The 17,724-nt window shown below is 39.1% G+C and overlaps 1 protein-coding gene across 13 annotated transcripts in view; it reads right to left on the reverse strand.

Annotated features, from left to right (window-relative positions):
- LOC118923037 (uncharacterized) overlaps positions 1-17,724 on the reverse strand; it is a 524,114-nt gene that overhangs the window by 182,955 nt on the left and 323,435 nt on the right. The gene's annotated exons all lie outside the window — the stretch shown is intronic.

The raw sequence follows: 17,724 nt of genomic DNA on the forward strand, positions 1-17,724 counted from the left end.
ATATCTAAGTATATTGATATAATTGTTAAGATCTGTCAGATCTGTTAAGAAATTGTTAAGATTTCAATTTAGTGAAGGAGTGGTTCTCAGACTTTAGCATACATGTGTATCAGAACCTAGAGGACTTGTTAAAACACAAATTTCTGGGCTCTAGGCTGAATATGTCTGTGGTTAGCTGGAGAATTTGTTTTTTTAACAGGTTCTCATGTAATGATGTTCTGTTGTTCTCAGGTTCTGATGTTCCTGGTCCTGCAGCCACACTTTGAGAAAACTGAAGAACATTTATCGAAGGCCTACTATGTCAGAGACAATCAGCCAGCAGCCAGGGGCACAATATGAATAAGAGAAATCCTAGTGTTGAAGGAGCTAATGGGTGAAAAGTCTAATAGGCCAAAAAGACATAATACAGATCATTTTACTATATAGTGGATGCCTAACGATCCAGGATTCAGGAACCCAGATATTTCAATGTTTCAACTTTCATCAAAGGTAGAGTAATACTGTATGTTCTGATGTCCCAAGATCTTGGTTGCCACGAGAAGATTGTTAGGATGAAATTCCATAACTGGCCAAGTGAATCATAATTAACTCAGAAATCTCTCAGGAAATAAAAAAGTAAGAAGAAAATAACAAGTAAATCAACCTATCACCAACTACTGTTTATAAAATAAAGTAGATTCAATGATAGGAGCCATCAACAAACTAGCCTTGAGATAAACAGACATCAGAATGTCATCAAAGAGGCATCATTTTCCTCTAACAAGCGTATCAGCTACTTTTGCAACTTCAGGTGCTCCTGGGGCAACTGTGGATGGAGATGCTGTTGGAGATGATGCTGATGAGTGTGCTCACGACATTCAGTCATATATAAATATTTACTTGCAAATCTGGTCTTTGGAGTTGATGTTGTTTCAATGGCAAATGTAGCTATTCCCAAATTTACAGAATTTGTATCAGTTTATATCATCTTTTAAAAAATGTATATGGTGCCTTATATTATGAACAGATTTCATTGTAATATCATCTTTATACAACAAACAGACTTTGTTTTCTTTTAAAGTTTTTTTAAAAATTTGTTTGATATGGCAAATATTGCTAGTATTTACCAATATCTGTGTTCTTCTTTTTACCTGGCCATCACACCTAGACTACATTTCTCATCTTCCTTGTACTGGTGTGTGGTGGTTCAACCAAATTCTAGGCAATAAAATTAGATGACTGTAATGTGGACCCCTCCAGGTCTGACCCATAAACATCTCCAATGCATAAACCTCACTCTCTTTTCCCCTTATTGTCTGAATAGACAAGACATAAAAGCTCTAGAAGAAGGTGGAGCCACAAGATAGAAGGAGCAGGAGTCTCTGAATGGTTAAATGGAACATCTCCCCACCCCTCCCATCGAATAAGAAATACATTTTTATTGTCTTAAGCCACTGAAATGTGGGGGTTGGCAGCTAGTGCCCTGAATAATGTGTATTATTATTAGTATTCATAAAGTGAAAGTGTTAGAGAAAGTAAGGGATATGATTTAAATTTAAAATATATATGCTTATTTTAAGTTTCATACTAGTAAAAATAAGATACTTGGAGATATCAACAGAATAATGTCTATTGGTGTGGAACATCTAGCATGGTCCTTGTCTGTACTGTGGCTTCAACAGAGTTAAGTACTGGTTGCTAGGACAAGGGACAGGAGAGATACTTTCCCATCTGAGAACTCAAGGAAACATGAATTTAAAGTACGACGTAGTAAGCATAATTTTTAGAAGAATCACAATATATTGGAAAACCATCTCAAACACTGACACACAACTAAACCTAAAAGAAATCTAGCTGTTTAGAATAAACATAAAAATTGTAATCAGAATCACTTATTTATTCCGATTACAGAAGCACCAAACATAAGAGGAAACAGAGTTGCTTCTAAACTTCTATCCAAGAAGGTCCGACTAAGCCTAGAAAGTCACAGCACATGTCTCATTTTCATACACATTGTCTCACCTTTTCTTGCATGAGAGAACAGAAAACACAGTACCACAAGGTGACAGATCACTGCGTTAAACACACACCCCTGTCAGAGGGGACACCTGTAGCCAACATGTTAGCACTATCACAGAGCATCAGGACTTGTTACAACACTGATGCTTAGTAAGATTCCCTCACAGCTCAAGGCTACTGAGGGGAGGGGAGAAATTCAATGGTCAGAATCAGTGAGGTCTTCCAGTCCTCATCTAGGATCAAGCCCTAGCTCCTTCCTCACTTAAAAGTCACTTGCTGACGATTCATCAAAAGCCAAGTGCCCTCATCCGTGTTCCTGGGAATGAAAATCAGTGAGTTCATTCTCTGGCCGGAGCTTATGAATATGGGTGTTTCCAATTCTTCTCAGTTTTGTTGCCCCTTGCCTTCCCAAGTCCCACACAATTGTTTTTCTTTGTTTCTTGTCAAATACAAAAAGAAAGAAGCTACTTCTTAAATTTCAGCTTCTATTATGTGAACATCTGTGAGCAAATAAACTGTGAATGTTGTTTCCATCTCTCTCCCTGCTTGGGACCCCCATATTTCACTTCCAACCCACTGAAGCCCAATGCACCTGGCAGAGATGAGGTGGTGCTCAGTGGGGTAGCTTTAAATCTATAAATGATTCAAAGGCAGTAAATAAAACAAGGACTCCAACCCTTTCATTGAGATAGGAGACTGTAATTAGGAGATTATCACCTTAGGCCACAATTTAGGAAATTATTTTTCAATCTCAAAAGAGATAATAATGCAGGGAAATAAATTCTTCCTGAATATTATTAGAACAATATCATTTTTATTTTGAGTACATGTTAGTTATTATTAATAATGTTGCAGTTACTTAACCAAAACACAACACTGGAAACTCTAGTAAGCACTGTAAATACAAACAATTATAAAACTTAAAATAGCATCTTTGTCTAAGAAAATACATTTTCAATGACCTATTATAACCCAGGTGTGTTGGAGGAGTTATTTTCCGCAGAATGTTCCCAGGGTCTTATTGTATAAACTAAGGAGCATTATTAGGGACACCCCAGAATGTTGGGGTCTCATCATCTTTCCTTTAAGATAAATTTGGTGACTATCAGGCTGTGCCAAAAAATAAGTCATCCTAAATGCTTGGAGATCTGGGGAGAATCCTCCCCTTACTTCTCAGGATGCTAACGTAAGACTTGAGAAAGAGGCAGAGGGCTTTGGAAATGACTTTGGAAACAGCCTGTTTCTGAGATGATCAACTCCCAGAGGGATGCTCTCTCACTAGGGTAGCAGTCTGAAGAGAGGGTGGAACCCAGTTATCCGCTCCCATTTATTTTAAAGATGCTTGTAAAAGCAGACAACTTTATTTAAAGAAGAATAAGAAGCTCCCAAATTCAGGAGTAAAAATTTCTCAATTCTTTTTTTTTGGTACTCAGTGTCCAAAGGTCATTTAGTCATCTAAGGCTTGGAAAGATACCAGATTCAGCAGAAGGACATGTGCAGACTGGGCATGAGCAGAATGCATGCAGACTAGCTCTGGGGCCCCTGGATAACATCTCTGCCCTCAGACAGGGCTCTCTTATAATGGCAGCTGTCTTCCCTTGGTTCCTTGTGACTGGTGTTTGCAAGTGTGAGAGGTCACAATGTCCACTCGGGTACATGCAAAAGTTACAAACCATTGGCAGAATCAGTACATGTAATTCTTAGTGAGTAATGACTATAAGAAAATCTCTGATTGTTCATTTATTCATTCACACACTCCTTTATTTATTTATTATTTTTTATTAAGGTATCATTGATATACACTGTTATAAAGGTTTCATAAGCAAAACAATGTGATTATTACATTTACCCTTATTATCGAGTCCCCTCCCATACCCCATTGCAGTCACTGTCCATCAGTGTACTAAGATGCCACAGAGTATCTATTTGTCTTCTCTGAGCTACACTGTCTTTCCTGTGACCCCACACACACCATGTGCACCAATCATGATACCCCATAATCCCCTTCACCCTCCCTCCCCACCCGCCCTCCCCCACCTCTCGCCTTTGGTAACCACTAGTTCCTTCTTGGAGTCTGTGAGTCTGCTGCTATTTTGTTCCTTCAGTTTTGCTTTGTTGTTATACTCTGCAAATGAGGGAAATCATTTGGTATTTATCTTTCTCTGCCTGACTTATTTCACTGAGCATAATGTTCTCTAGCTCCATCCATGTTGCTGCAAATGGTAGGATTTGTTTCTTTCTCATGGCTGAATAGTATTCCATTGTGTATATGTACAACCTCTTCTTTATCCATTCATCTACTGATGGACACTTAGGTTGCTTCCATATTTTGGCTATTGTAAATAGTGCTGCAATAAACATAGGGGTGCATATGTCTTTTTGAATCTGAGAAGTTGTTTTCTTTGGGTAAATTCCTAGAACTGGAATTCCCAGGTCAAATGGTATTTCTATTTTTAGTTTTTTGAGGAACCTCCATATTGCTTTCCACAATGACTGAACTAGTTTATATTTCCACCAGCAGTGGAGGAGAGTTCCCCTTTCTCCACATCCTTGCCAGCATTTGTTGTTCCTATTCTTTTCTATGTTGGCCATCCTAACTGGTGTGAGGTGATGTTTCACTGTGGTTTTAATTTGCATTTCCCTGGTAATTAGCGATGTGGAGCATCTTTTCATGTGCCTGTTGGCATCTGAATTTCTTCTTTGGAAGAGTGTCTGTTCATATCCTCTGCCCATTTTTTAATTGGGTTATTTGCTTTTTGGGTGTTGAGGCATATGAGTTCTTTATATATTTTGGATGTTAACCCCTGGTCAGATATGTCATTTACAAATATATTCTCCCTTACTGTAGGGTGCCTTTTTGTTCTGCTGACAGTGTCCTTTGCTGTACAGAAGCTTTTTAGCTTGATGTAGTCCCATTTGTCCATTTTTTATTTTGCTTCCCTTGTCTCAGGAGATGCGTTCAGGAAAAAGTTGCTCATGTTTATATTCAAGAGATCTTTGCCTATGTTTCCTTCTAAGAGGAAAATGGTTTCATGACTTACATTCAGGTCTTTAACCCATTTTGAGTGTACTTTTGTATGGGTTAGACAATAATCCAGTTTCATTCTCTTGAATGTAGCTGTCCAGTTTTGCCAACACCAGTTGTTAAAGAGGCTGTCATTTCACCATTGTATATCCATGGCTCTTTTATCATATATTAATTGACCATATATGCTTGGGTTTATATCTGGGCTTTCTAGTATGTTCCATTAGTTTATGGGTCTGTTCTTGTGCCAGTACCAAATTGTCTTGATTACTGTGGCTTTGTAGTAGAACTTGAAGTCGGGGAGTGTAATACAGGATTGCTTTGGCTATTTGGGGTCTTTTGTGGTTCCATATGAATTTTAGAATTATTTTCTCTAGTTCATTGAAAAATGTTGTTGGTATTTTCATAGGGACTGCACTGAATTTGTAGATTGCTTTAGGCAGGATGGCCATTTTGACAAAACTAATTCTTCCTATCCATGAGCACTGGATGTGTTTCTATTTATTGGTATCTTCTTTAATTTCTCTCATGAGTATAGGTCTTTCACTTCCTTGGTTAGGTTTATTCATAGGTATTTCATTCTTTTTGATGCAACTGTGAATGGAATTGTTTTCCTGATTTCTCTTTCTGCTAGTCCATCATTAATGTATAGGAATACCACAGAGTTCTGTATATTAATTTTGTATCCTACAACTTTGCTGAATTCAGATATTAGATCTAGTAGTCTTGGAATGGATTCTTTAGGGTTTTTTATGTACAGTTTCAGGTCATCTGCAAAAGTGACAGTTTAACTTCTTCCTTAACAACCTGGATGCCCTTTATTTCTTTGTGTTATCTAATTGCTGTGGCTAGGAACTCCAGAACTATGTTGAATAAAAGTGGAGAGAGTGGGCATCCTTGTCTTGTTCCCAATCTTAAAGGAAAAGCTTTCAGCTTCTCGTTGTTAAGTATGATGTTGGCTGTGGGTTTGTCATATATGACCTTTATTATGTTGAGGTATTTGTCCTCTATAACCATTTTGTTGAGAGTTTTTATCATGAATGGCTGTTGAATTTTGTCACATGCTTTTTTGGCATATGTGGAGATGATCACATAGTTTTTGACCTTGTTTTTGTTGATGTGGTGGATGATGTTGATGGATTTTCTAATACTGTACCATTCTTGCATCCCTGGAATAAATCCTACTTGATCATGGTGGATAATCTTTTTGATATATTTTTGAATTTGGTTTGCTAATATTTTGTTGAGTATTTTTGCATCTATGCTCATCAGGGATATTGGTTTGCAATTTTCTTTTTTTATGGTATCTTTGCCTGGTTTTCATATTAGAGTAATGCTGGCCTCATAGAATGAGTTCGGAAGTATTCCCTCCTATTCTACTTTTTGGAAAACTATAAGGAGAATGTAGATGGGTCTTAGGTCTTCACTAAATTTTTTTTTTTTTTGAGAGGACATCTCTCATATTTATTGATCAAATGGTTGTTAACAACAATAAAATTCTGTATAGGGGACTCAATGCACAATCATTAATCCACCCCAAGCCTAATTCTCAACAGTCTCCAATCTTCTGAAGCATAATGAGCAAGTTCTTACATGGTGAACAAATTCTTACATAGTGAATAAGTTCTTACATGGTGAACAGTGCAAGGGCAGTCATCACAGAAACTTTTGGTTTTGATCACGTATTATGAACTATAAACAATCAGGTCAAATGTGAATATTCGTTTGATTTTTATACTTGATTTATATGTGAATCCCACATTTCTCCCTTATTATTATTATTATTATTTTTTTAATAAAATGCTGAAGTGGTAGGTAGATGCAAGATAAAGGTAGAAAACATAGTTTAGTGCTGTAAGAGGGCAAATGTAGATGATCAGGTGTGTGCCTCTAGACTAAGTATTAATCCAAGCTAGACAAGGGCAACAAAACATCCACGGATGCAGAAGATTTCTCTCAAAACAGGGGGGGTGAGGTTCTAAGCCTCACCTCCGTTGATCCCCAATTTCTCGCCTGATGGCCCCCCTGCGACTGTGCCTGTCTTAGGTTGTTCCTCCCTTGAGGAATCTTACCCGTCTCTGGCTAACCAGTCATCTTCTGGGGCCATACAGGGAAATGTAAAGTTGGTAAGTGAGAGAGAAGCAATATTGTTTGAAAAGGTTAGCTTTTTACTTCTTTGCAGATTTATGCCCTGTGGCTTCTATGCCCAGCATTTGTCTTGAGGTATCTTTACCACTTGGAAGAATTATGATACTCGGTAATTTCTATATGAGGCACAAATTCTACTTAAGGGTTGTAATTAGGAAGGAAGAAGAAAAGCTATAGAAGTAGCAGATGGAAGAAAACATGGGAAGATTGATTATTTCTTTGACATATCTTCTTGTAGTGTAACATTAGCATGTATAGGTTTTAAACTACTAATTAAATTGCGTGCACACATTAACATAATAGGAATACAGCTACATAACCAAAGCAGACCTACAATTACCACCCATATCCAGTGAAACCAAAAATCCAGTTAGGCACCCTAGGCATTTATGAAAACATATCAATGATATGATGGATATTGTCTAACTGAATTTGAATAGTTTGAGAAAAATCAGACAAATTAAAACAACACATTCCTGGGAACTGTTCACATCCCATATGTTCTTTTAACAGTAGATAGTCTATAGTCGCAAGATTTTGGAGCACTGCAACTTGCACTTCTCCTGATTCTTGGTTGAGTTCCGACAGTATAGATCCAGTCAAATTTGTTGTTTTACTGTATGCACAGGCCAGCTTAGATATCTCCTTCTTCATTCCAATGGCAAGTCCAGGAACCGGTGGGATGAATGCACCTACAACTGCAACAGTGCCAGGATCTTTGTTGAAGTTTTTCGATGATCACCTTCTGGAATGACTCTTCCAGAGGATGTTGATGTTGGAAGTTCTTCATATCGTATCGTAATTCGTTTTCTGGGTAGCCAAATTAGGCTTTGATCCTCTGTATAAACACAAACAAACCCTTTGCCCACACTTTGATATGCCCTTTATACCATTGTGAAGAAATTATTGGAGGTCACCACACAGGAACTGCTTCGTTTTTTTTTTTTAAGAGAAAGGAATATTATCAGAAAAATATATTTCCATAGCTGATGATCTGACACCCTTTAAATGACCAAAATTAAGGATATTTAAAGCATGCATTAATCATTGATTTACAGTTAGTTTTATACTATCAGGGAGCACTCCCCCTTTTCTTTCCTTTTCTTTTTTTTGTTATTAATCTACAACTACATGAAGAATATTATGTTTACTAGGCTCTCCCCTATACCAGGTCCCCCGCACAAACCCCTTTACAATCACTGTCCATCCACATAGCAAAATGTTGTAGAATCACTACTTGTCTTCTCTGTGTTATACAGCCCTCCCCTTTCTCCCACCCCTCCATTATGCATGCTAATCATAATACCCCCTTTCTTCTCCCCCCCTTATCCCTCCCTACCCACCCATCCTCCCCAGTCCCTTTTCCCTTTGGTAACTGTTAGTCCATTGTTGGGTTCTGTGATTCTGCTGCTGTTTTGTTCCTTCACTTTTTCCTTTGTCCTTACACTGCACATATGTGTGAAATCATTTGGTATTTCTCTTTCTCTGGTTGGCTTATTTCACTGAGCATAATACCCTCTAGCTCCATCCATATTGTTGCAAATGGTAGGATTTCTTTTCTTCTTATGGCTGAGTAATATTCCATTGTGTACATGTACCATATCTTCTTTATCCATTCATCTACTGATGGACACTTAGGTTGCTTCCAGTTCTTGGCTATTGTAAATAGTGTTGCGATAAACATAGGGGAGCATCTGTCTTTTTCAAACTTGAGTGCTGCTTTCTTAGGGTAAATTCCTAGGAGTGGAATTCCTGGGTCAAATGGTAAGTCTATTTTCAGCATTTTGAAGAACCTCCATATTGTTTTCCACAATGGTTGAACTAGTTTACATTCCCACCAGCAGTGTAGGAGGGTTCCCCGTTCTCCACAACCTCGCCAACATTTGTTGTTGTTTGTTTTTTGGATGGTAGCCATCCTTACTGGTGTGAGGTGATATCTCATTGTGGTTTTAATTTGCATTTCTCTGATAATTAGCGATGTGGGGCATCTTTACATGTGTCTGTTGGCCATCTGAATTTCTTCTTTGGAGAACTGTCTGTTCAGTTCCTCTGCCCATTTTTTAATTGGATTATTTGTTTTTTGTTTGTTCAGGTGGGTGAGCTCTTTATATATTTTGGATGTCAAGCCTTTATCAGATCTGTCATTTACAAATATATTCTCCCATACTGTAGGGTACCATTTTGTTCTATTGATGGTGTCTTTTGCTGTACAGAAGCTTTTCAGCTTAATATAGTCCCACTTATTCATTTTTGCTGTTGTTTTCCTTGCCCGGGGAGATATGTTCAAGAAGAGGTCACTCATGTTTATGTCTAAGAGGTTTTTGCCTATGTTTTCTTCCAAGAGTTTAATGGTTTCATGACTTACATTCAGGTCTTTGATCCATTTTGAGTTTACTTTTGTATATGGGGTTAGACAATGGCCCAGTTTCATTCTCCTACATGTAGCTGTCCAGTTTTGCCAGCACCATCTGTTGAGGAGACTGTCATTTCGCCATTGTATGTCCATGGCTCCTTTATCAAATATTAATTGACCATATATGTTTGGGTTAATGTCTGGAGTCTCTAATCTGTTCCACTGGTCTGTGGCTCTGTTCTTGTGCCAGTACCAAATAGAATTGATTACTATGGCTTTGTAGTAGAGCTTGAAGTTGGGGAGTGAGATCCCCCCTACTTTATTCTCCTTTCTCAGTATTGCTTTGGCTATTCGGGGTCTTTGGTGTTTCCATATGAATTTTTGAACTATTTGTTCCAGCTCATTGAAGAATGCTTCTGGTAATTTGATAGGGATTGCATCAAATCTGTATATTGCTTCGGGCAGGATGGCCATTTTGACAATATTAATTCTTCCTAGCCACGAGCATGGGATGATTTTCCATTTGTTAGTGTCCCCTTTAATTTCTCTTAAGAGTGACTTGTAGTTTTCGGGGTATAGGTCTTTCACTTTGGTTAGGTTTACTCCTAGGTATTTTATTCTTTTTGATGCAATTGTGAATGGAGTTGTTTTCCTGATTTCTCTTTCTACTGGTTCATTGTTAGTATATAGGAAAGCCACAGATTTCTGTGTGTTGATTTTGTATCCTGCAACTTTGCTGTATTCTGATATCAGTACTAGTAGTTTTGGAGTGGAGTCTTTGGGGTTTTTTATGTACAATATCATGTCATCTGCAAATAGTGACAGTTTAACTTCTTCTTTACCAATCTGGATTCCTTGTATTTCTTTGTTTTATCTGATTGCCATGGCTAGGACCTCCAGTACTATGTCGAATAACAGTGGGGAGTGTGGGCATCCCTGTCTTGTTCCCGATCTCAGAGGAAAAGCTTTCAGCTTCTCGCTGTTCAGTATAATGTTGACTGTAGGTTTATCATATATGGCCTTTATTATGTTGAGGTACTTGTCCTCTATACCCATTTTGCTGAGAGTTTTTATCATGAATGGATGTTGAATTTTGTCAAATGCTTTTTCAGCATCTATGGAGATGATCATGTGGTTTTTGTCTTTCTTTTGTTGATGTGGTGGATGATGTTGATGGATTTGCAAATGATGTACCATCCTTGCATCCCTGAGATGAATCCCATTTGGTCATGGTGTATGATCCTTTTGATATATTTTTGTATTCGGTTTGCTAATATTTTATTGAGTATTTTTGCATCTACATTCGTCAGGGATATTGGTCTGTAATTTTCTGTTTTGGTGGGGTCTTTGCCTGGTTTTGGTATTAGGGTGATGTTGGCTTCATAGAATGAGTTTGGGAGTACTGCCTCCTCTTCTATTGTTTGGAAAACTTTAAGGAGAATAGGTATTATATCTTCTCTGTATGTCTGACAAAATTCCGAGGTAAATCCATCCAGCCTGGGGGTTTTGTTCTTGGGTAGTTTTTTGATTACTGTTTTAATTTCTTTGCTCGTAATTGGTTTGTTTAACTTTTGTGATTCCTTGGTCAGTCTTGGAAGGTTGTATTTTTCTAGGAAGTTGTCCATTTCTTCTAGGTTTTCCAGCTTGTTGGCATATAGGTTTTCATAGTAGTCTTTAATAATTCTTTGTATTTCTGTAGAGTCTGTCGTGATTTTTCCGTTCTCATTTCTGATTCTGTTGATTTGTGTTGATTCTCTTTTTCTCTTAATAAGTTTGGCTAGAGGCTTATCTATTTGGTTTATTTTCCCAAAAAACCAGCTCTTGGTTTCATTGATTTTTGCTATTGTTTTATTCTTCTCAATTTTGTTTATTTCTTCTCTGATATTTATTATGTCCCTCCTTCTGCTGACTTTAGGCCTCATTTGTTCTTCTTTTTCCAGTTTCGATAATTGTGATGTTCGACTATTCATTTGGGATTGGTCTTCCTTCTTCAAGTGTGCCTGGATCACTATATACTGTCCTCTTAAGACTGCTTTCGCTGTGTCCCACAGAAGTTGGGGCTTTGTGTTGTTGTTTTCATTTGTTTCCATATATTCCTTGATCTCTATTTTAATTTGTTCATTGATCCTTTGATTATTTATGAGCATGTTGTTAAGCCTCCATGTGTTTGTGAGCCTTTTGTTTTCTTTGTAGAACTTATTTCTAGTTTTATACCTTTGTGGTCTGAAAAGTTGGTTGGTAGAATTTCAATATTTTGGAATTTACTGAGGCTCTTTTTGTGGGCTGGTATGTGGTCTATTCTGGAAAATGTTCCACGTGCACTTGAGAAGAATGTATACCCTGTTGCTTTTGGATGTAGAGTTCTATAGATGTCTATTAGGTCCATCTGTTCTACTGTGTTGTTCAGTGCCTCCATGTCCTTACTTATTTTCTGCCCGGTGTATCTATCCTTTGGAGTGAGTGGTGTGTTGAGGTCTCCTAAAATGAATGCATTGCAGTCTATTTCCCCCTTTAGTAATGTTAGTATTTGTTTCACACATGCTGGTGCTCCTGTGTTGGGTTATATCCTCTTGTTGGACTGAGCCCTTTATCATTATGTAGTGTCCTTCTTTATCTCTTGTTACTTTCTTTGTTTTGAAGTCTATTTTGTCTGATATTAGTTCTGCAACCCCTGCTTTCTTCTCGCTGTTGTTTGCCTGAAATATGTTTTTCCATCCCTTGACTTTTAGTCTGTGCATGTCTTTGGGTTTGAGGTGAGTTTCTTGTAAGCAGCATATAGATGGGTCTTGCTTTTTTATCCATTCTGTGTCTTTTGATTGGTGCATTCAGTCCATTAACATTTAGGGTGACTATTGAAAGATATGTACTTATTGCCATTGCAGGCTTTAAATTCGTGGTTACCAAAGGTTCAAGGTTGGCCTCTTTAGTATCTTACTGCCTAACTTAGCTCGCTTATTGAGCTTTTATATACACTGTCTGCAGATTCTTTTCTTCTCTCCCTTCTTATTCCTCCTCCTCGATTCTTTATATGTTGTGTGTTTTGTTCTGTGCTCTTTCTAGTAGTGCTCCCATCTAGAGCAGTCCCTGTAAGATACCCTGTAGAGGTGGTTTGTGGGAAGCAAATTCCCTCAGCTTTTGTTTGTCTGGGAATTGTTTAATCCCACCGTCATATTTAAATGATAGTCGTGCTGGATACAGTATCCTTGGTTCAAGGCCCTTCTGTTTCATTGCATTAAATATATCATGCCATTCTCTTCTGGCCTGTAGGGTTTCTGTCGAGAAGTCTGATGTTAGCCTGATGGGTTTTCCTTTATAGGTGACCTTTTTCTCTCTAGCTGCCTTTAAAACTCTTTCCTTGTCCTTGATCTTTGTCATTTTAATTATTATGTGTCTTGGTATTGTCCTCTTTGGGTCCTTTCTGTTGGGAGTTCTGTGTATTTCCGTGGTCTGTTCTATTATTTCCTCCCCCAGTTTGGGGAAGTTTTCAGTAATTATTTCTTCAAAGACACTTTCTATCCCTTTTCCTCTCTCTTCTTCTTCTGGTACCCCTATAATACGGACATTGTTCCTTTTGGATTGGTCACACAGTTCTCTTAATATTGTTTCATTCCCGGAGATCCTTTTATCTCTCTCTATGCCAGCTTCTATGCGTTCCTGTTCTCTGGTTTCTATTCCATCAATGGCCTCTTGCGTCTTATCCATTCTGCTTATAAATCCTTCCAGAGTTTGTTTCACTTCTGTAATCTCCTTCCTGGCATCTGTGATCTCCCTCCAGACTTCATCCCTTAGCTCTTGCATATTTCTCTGCATCTCCGTCAGCATGTTTATGATTTTTATTTTGAATTCTTTTTCAGGAAGACTGGTTAGGTCTGTCTCCTTCTCTGGTGATTCTCTGTGATCTTGGTTTGCCTGTAATTTTGCCTTTTCATTGTGACAGAAATAGTTTGCAGAGCTGGGACAAGTGACGGCTGGAAGAACTTCCCTTCTTGTTGGTTTGTGGCCCTCCTCTCCTGGGAGAAAAGTGACCTCTAGTGGCTTGTTCTGGGCAGCTGTGCACAGACAGGGTTTCTGCTTCCTGCCCGGCTGCTGTGGAGTTTATCTCTGCTGTTGCTGTGGGCGTGGCCTGTCTTGGGCAGCTACTCCAAAATGGTGGAGCCGCGTTGGAGGGGGAGCAGCCGGGAGGCTATTTATCTCCGTGAGGGGCCTGCGTGCTCCCTGCTACCCAGGGGGTTAGAGTGCCCAGAGATCCCCAGTTTTCCTGCCTCTGGACTAAGTGTCCCGGGGTGCTTCCATCCGTTTTTGGGGTCCCTGTACCTTTAAGACTTCCAAAAAGCACTCGCCAATAGAAAACAAAGAAAAAAATAAATAAATAAATAATTAACCAAAAAAAACCCTCTCGCTTTTCTTTGTCCTATGCCGCCAGCCTCAGGGACCTGCTCACCAGTCTTGCTGCTCTGTTTCCCTAGTGTCCAGGACCCCATGCATGCACTGTGTCTGCGCTCTGGTCCGGATGGCTGGGGCTGGGTGTTCAGCAGTCCTGGGCTCCCTCTCCCTCCCGCTCTGCCTGCTCTTCTCCCGCCAGGAGCTGGGGGGAGGGGCGCTCGGGTCCTGCCAGGCTGGGGCTTGTATCTTACCCCCTTCGCGAGGCACTGGGTTCTCGCAGGTGTGGATGTGGTCTGGATGTTGTCCTGTGTCCTCTGGTCTCTATTCTAGGAAGAGTTGTCTTTGTTCTATTTTCATAAATCTATGTGGTTTTGGGAGGAGATTTCTGCTGCTCTACTCACGCTGCCATCTTGGCTCCACCTCGGTCTTCACTAAATATTTGATAAAATTCAGCACTGAAGCCATCTGGTCCAGGAGTTTTGTTGTTAGTAGTTTTTTGATTACCAATTCAATTTTGTTGTTGGTAATTGGTCTGTTCAGAATTTGTTTCTTTCTGGGTCAGCCTTGGAAGGTTGTATTTTTCTAGAAAGTTGTCCATTTCTTCTAGGTTATCCAGTTTGTTAGCATGTAATTTTTCATAGTATTCTCTAATAATTATTGGTATTTCTGTGGTGTTCATAGTGATTTTTCTTTCTCATTTCTGATTCTGTTTATGTGAGTAGACTCTCGTTTTTTCTTGATAAGTAGGCTAGGGGTTTATCTATTTTGTTTATTTTCTCAAAGAACCAGCTCTTGCTTTCATTGATTCTTTCTATTGTTTTATTTTTCTCAATTTTATTTATTTATGCTCTAATCTTTATTATGTCCCTCCTTCTACTGACTTCAGGCCTCATTTGTTCTTCCTTTTCTAGTTTCATTAATTATGAGTAGGCCTATCCTGAGGTAGGCCTGTATTGCAATATACTTCCCTCTTAGCATGGCCTTCGCTGCATCCCACAGATTTCATGGTGTTGAATTACTGTTGTCATTTATCGCCATGTATTGCTTGATCTCTGTTTTTATTTGGTCATTGATCCATTGGTTATTCAGGAGCATTTTGTGAAGCCTCCATGTGTCTGTGGCGTTTCATTTTCTTTGCATAATTTATTTCTAGTTTCATACCTTTGTGGTCTCTGAAGCTGGTTGGTACAATTTCAATCTTTTTGAATTTACTGAGGCTCTTTTTGTGGCCTAGTATATGATCTATTCTTGAAAATGTTCCATGTGCACTCGAGAAGAATGTGTATCCTGTTGCTTTTTGATGGAGCATACACTACTTTATTAAACATATATACATAAGCACTGCTCCATGCCAAGCCCCTACTCTTTGTGCTGAAGATCCATCTGTGAGCAGATGAGGACCCTGTCCTCATGATGTCTACATTCTAATAAGAGAAACAGAGGACCCAAATGAGTCGATAAACACAATAATTGCTGACTGTGACATATACTACAAAGAAATTAAATGAAGTGTAGAGATAGAAAATAACAGGGAAGACTCACTTCAGCTGGTGTATTCAGGGGAAGGTCTTGGTGACATTTAAGCATTTAAGACTTGAGGCAAGAGAAGAAGCTGCCTATGCAAAAACCAGGGGATGAACATTCCAGACAAGGAAGAGCAAGCTCCAAGGCCCTGAGGTAGAAGAGCATTGAGCAAAGATCAGCGGGCCTGAGGCAAGGCTGGAAAGGAAACCAGAGCCAGAAGGCAGGGGGTGGTGAACCCTCTTCGATGTGCATGATGTATTTTAAGGCAATGGCAACATTTTCGAGGGCTGTAAGCAGAAAAATGACACAATCTGATTCATGTTTTCTTACTTGCTGTTTGGTTGCTGTGTGGAAAATGGATTGGAAAGAGTAGGAGTGGAAGGATGTTACACTGAGATTCAAAATAAGTTAAAACATGGTCTTGTGCAACCAAGGAGTTCCCACCTGAGGTGAGGCAAAGGCAAGAGAAAGATGACTTCAGGGTGGTAGGTTCAGTGAGCTGTGAGTGCCTAGGGCACCACGGCAGTACGAAGAAGGGACATCGGGTTTGGCTTCCGGTCACCTATCAAATTAAGCCAGTTTCAAATAGAGGCAAATAGATGACATTCCTTTCATAATTAAGACACTGATCTTCTTTCAAAAAGTACAACTTGAAAACCACTGAGCATTTTGTCAGAACTGAATACTGTACATATGGAGGAGGAAGAGATTTTGCTTGATCCCCAACTTACAAAAAGGTCATGTTTTAGTAGTTGATTTGGGAATCTTTGGTTTGGAACAGGTTCTCTTCTGACAAGGTCTAACATCAAGTTTTTTCTGGATGTAGTGAACTTTCAGCTGTAACTGTGTACTGGTGATGAATATTAAAAAACCTTCCTGAGCACTTAGGGGGACCTATCCTCAGATTTATCTGGCCAAGGAATTTAGTAAAGATAATTAAGTCTGTGTGGAAAGAGAGCAGAGTTACGAGGTGAGAGAGGAGGCTTATAGTTGAACTGGGGGAAGGATACAAAAGGGCAATTTAGACAGCAGGATGCCTACCTTCTTCCCACTTTCCATCCTTCAGCAAAGACGCTGACATTGGAAGTGGCAAAATGGTCTGGAAGGAAAAGTAGAGGAGGGAAGGGGGCTGGCGTCAGGTGGCAGGATGGTTTTTCCCTTCCCTTCCTACATCATCTTAACCACTTGGTGCTGGAGACATGCTGACGGGTAAGAGTGGGTGTAGCGTGGAAAGTACTGCTCTGGATGTCATGGCCTGTGCACAAATCCAGTTTGCCTATTTACTCATTGTGTAGTCTTGGGTTAGCATCTTCTTTGATCTTTAGTGTCCTCATCATAAAGCAAAGAAAATACTTCTTAGGATGGTTTTGAAGATCAAACAGGAGGTGAGTTGATTCTAAATCTACTCTCCCTTCTCTTCCTCACCCAACTTGAGAACGTGTTCTAGTCTCTAGTGCCAGAAAACTGGTCCTCATACATGAAGAAACATGACTGGGAGAAGTGTGTGTGCTGCCTGCTGAGTGGACAGCAGTTACATAAGGGAAAAACAAGTTCAAGTAAGATGGTCCTAAGTCAAAGATTGTTCATTGTGCTCAAAACCCACAAAGATTTGCCCAAAAGTCTCCATTCATTATTCTGATATTAGCATCTGTCATTTCAATTCCCCCTAAAGCAATTTCTGTGACCTAGTTATCTTACCTCTGATAACAGATATTCATACCTTTTCAGATTTCCTGTCACCTTGCAGTGATGTTTTTTAAATTACTCATTATTAATAGTTCTTACAATAGGCATCAATATAAATCCTTTAAGAACTCTGTTCTTTTAAGTTCATTTGATTAACCACCAGTTCTCTCATATTCGTTATGCCAATATCTGCAGTAATTTGCAAAACAACACAATACATGATTGGAATCCTGTTTGCTGGAGGAAATTGTCCACCTGTAGTACAATTAGGCACGTATCTTTCAGAGATTCCCAGGGACCTCAATGTATTTCCATGGCTCTTTATCCTCAGTTCTCCAGAGATACATTATCCTCAAATAACTGTTCAATCTCACTGAAGCCATGTTGTACCCTGGCACAGGAAAGGCAAAACACTTATTCCCTTTTCTCTGTTAGCAGTGCAGCCCAGTGCAGTGTTTTGCAGGATGGGGCCCTGAATTGTGGTAGTCTGAGCCTTGGCACCACCATTTACAAATGACCCTGGGCAGGTTATTAACTCTGTAAAATGGAGACAATATTAGCATCTACTTCATATGGGTCATTAAGAAAAATAAATTGATTAATACAT

The sequence above is a fragment of the Manis pentadactyla genome, chromosome 5, assembly GCF_030020395.1.
Source record: "Manis pentadactyla isolate mManPen7 chromosome 5, mManPen7.hap1, whole genome shotgun sequence".
Lineage (NCBI taxonomy): Eukaryota > Metazoa > Chordata > Mammalia > Pholidota > Manidae > Manis > Manis pentadactyla.